At 39.3% G+C, this 3,072-nt stretch overlaps 1 long non-coding RNA gene across 2 annotated transcripts; it reads left to right on the top strand.

Moving 5' to 3' along the window:
* The first annotated feature begins 290 nt into the window (after window positions 1-290).
* Window positions 291-2,602, top strand: LOC136525336 (uncharacterized). 2 transcript variants are annotated; one of them, XR_010776494.1, is made up of 5 exons: window positions 291-415; window positions 554-703; window positions 859-950; window positions 1,700-1,725; window positions 1,796-2,602. It is a non-coding gene; the product is annotated as an uncharacterized lncRNA (long non-coding RNA). The 2 variants fall into 2 exon arrangements; XR_010776493.1 differs by having other exon boundaries at window positions 298-415; window positions 535-703.
* Window positions 2,603-3,072: the final 470 nt, after the last annotated feature.

The following is a 3,072-nucleotide window of genomic DNA, read 5'->3' as shown; positions in this document are numbered from 1 at the left end:
CGTCTATACTGTTGTTCTGAATTTCTGATGTTTGATTCAATCAATCACTTTCAGTTAAAGTGATATCAATTGATTTGTTTGATCGTTTCGCAGCGATTCTTTGCACACTGCCTACTGTAGTCCTCAGGTATGGGAAGCCTCTTCTACTCACTAACTAATGTAATGTGATCTTTATTTGTACAATAATCGGGATTTTATATCTCTATCCTTCAGAAAAGCATAAAACGAGTATATCTGCCGAAAGTATCTGTCTTTACCATCGCAGTTCTTTTTTTTTCCTCAACGCACGAGCCACGACGGACGAGAGGCGAGACAGCGGGATCCATGGCCCCAGGGCCATCTCTTCGAAAAGCAGGTCGGGCTCGAGCTACCGCTGATGGATGATGGCGGCAACAACAACTTCTACGGCGACGAGGTTAGTTTTGTGTGCCATTGTCTCATCCGTTGGTTTCCAGCGGTGAGGTCTCATTCCATCTTCTAAAGTCCAGGGGCTGTAGTTTGATTTGTTCTGATTTTTCTCTTTGGATATCAAAGGTCCTGGGACGCGCTCAAGAACAAAGTCCGGTTCTGACTTCTTTGATTGGCTAATTGATCTGGTGATCTATGAGGAGGGACAACTTCTCGAGTAAATACAGTATTCTATTAAGCTCACGACTTGATGGCTGGGTGCTCCATACAGTTACATTGGCAGACATCACTGTAGGTAAAGAGCTAGCAGTTCTCCCGTACATCCATATATCAAAGTCAATCTCTTATTATTGTATTGCAATATTCACTCAGAGGCACTTCGTCGGTGTCCCTTAATGTGTAGATTATTACTAAAAAATTGCCATTCTTAATTTCCTACCTTCCATGCAGTGTTCCCTCCAGCGGCACTTCGTCGCCTTTAGCCAGGGTAGCATCTGTTTGAAAAGTTACAATGACAAGCTTCTGTGTCATCAGGCTTCAGGGTTAGTTGTACACTTGATGTTTGTTTATGCTAGATTATCTTTCCGGTTGAACACACAGTTTTACACTTCTACTTTAAAAAACATAATTAATTCATACCATTTTAGCTTCAAGGAATCGATATAGTTATTGCTGGTTCTCTTTGTCTGAATCTTTACATTTTTGCACTACATATTCCAAAAACAATAAGTATTCATTTCAACTAACTTATCACTTAATGTCACATCTTCAGTATTGCTCCTTATATCCTTTTATTGATACAAATTTGATATCCCTTTGTTCCTCATGATTTCTGCGTAAAGAAATATAGGGGACTGATATCCCTTGGTGCTAAACATTAGTATCATCCAACCCCCATATACATTCCCTGGATATTTTGTGCATAAAAAAATATAGGGGACTGGTATTTTAGTTGTATCATATATATCATTAACTAATTATAGATTATATATCATCTACACAGATTACAATACAAGTCCATTGTTTCTAAATAATCAGCTCAAGGATCTTAAGCAAGCTTGTGAGGGTTGTTTCTCATTATAATGTGACAACTGAGCTTCTAGATTTCCATTTTAATAAAATATTTTCTGTTTGCTGCAGTGATTCTTGCGTTCTGATTTTAATCTCACCATGTCATGAAGAATAACACTTACAGAGATTTTTTATCTTTGTTATTTATATTAAAAATAATAGTGTTCTATGTTCAGAATTTTGGAAATGAGAAAAAAGAACTTATCTGAGAGTTTTGCAGGTTGCTTCAACCATTGAACTCAATAGGTGAGCTTCCTGTCTTGTGCTTTTGATAATTGTAACTAGCACCGATGATTAACTGCTGTTCATATCATAGTTGGCCCAATACACTCGTCACTATTTTGTCCCTCAGAGTGTATACGGAAGGAAATTGCCTCTATTTGTGGTAGAAGAATCTACAGTGCAACCGATACTCAAGTGACTATACTCGTGCATTTTTTACATGGAATCGGGTTATCCTGTAAATGCAATGGATAGGCCTGTTCATATTGTGCTGCTTTGGTTTCTGGTATATAGCGGTTACCTCATTGGCCGAACTGCCTTGGTTAAAGAGCAAAAAGGATTCTCAAAGGCTTGCGAAAATTAAATTCATCAGTGACGGATGGCTCAGTTTCTAAACTGGATGCTGAGAACATGCACAGTATTGAAACCTATCGATCAGATTGTTAAGTGATGTTGTTCTTTTATTGAACTGGCCAGCACAAGAGGGCAGCAACGAAGTTCTAGGACTTGTGTGCGAGGAGCTCCTGTCAATTGTATGCTTGTGTTGGTTGTGGCTTGGAAGCTGAGCACCAACTTTGGGAATGAAGTTTCTTGGCAGAGAACCTAATACACGGCTCTATGATGTTGCATCGGCCATTTGTGCTTCTCAAGGAGAAGCTGCTGTTGTCCATTGCTTGCTTGAAGGAGTCGAGCCAACAAGTGTTTGAACGAGTCGAATCAACAAGTGCCGGAAGAAGGAAGAAGTCTATGTCATGGTTACTGTGAGGCTATGTCAAAGGCACAGCCGTCGGAAGGCGCTGAAGCTGAACGCGTAGATCTTCCAGTGAGAGTGCTCCTCGGTCACGAAATTATTCTTTTGTTAATCACGTTGTAGCTCTCTTTGTTTCGGTATGCGTGATTGACGAGTTGCTACTTACTTTGTCCGATCAACGTTCGCTATGTTGTTGTAACACTTCTTTCTTTTTAACGAAAAATGTCAAAGGTGACTTCATTCTAATAGATGCATATTTCCTAATTACCTGGATATAGCTGCGACTGCAGTGCAGTGCGCAGGGACACACAGAAATGCAAATTAAGATTTTGGATGGTTCTGGTGCACATATAGGATAAGAATCCCAAGTTTTAAGCTGGTAGGACATGTACTAATTATGCATGGTGAAACTTATTAGTTGTCTGTTTTCTTAGACCTGCTACATACTCTGTTCTTTATCAAGCTGATATAGATAAACACCGGATAATACACCAGATGATATTTTCCGTGTTTTGAAAGGGTTTATGATTCTCTAAATTGTCTTGTCAATTTGGGATTCCTGGGCCATAGGATTATTTTACACATGCAACTTTGGCATACCATTTACCTAAATCAAAAAT

The sequence above is a fragment of the Miscanthus floridulus genome, chromosome 19 (genome assembly GCF_019320115.1).
Source record: "Miscanthus floridulus cultivar M001 chromosome 19, ASM1932011v1, whole genome shotgun sequence".
NCBI classification, from domain to species: domain Eukaryota; kingdom Viridiplantae; phylum Streptophyta; class Magnoliopsida; order Poales; family Poaceae; genus Miscanthus; species Miscanthus floridulus.
The sequence above is the reverse complement of the archived record's forward strand: the minus strand, read 5'-3'. Positions and strand labels throughout refer to the sequence as shown.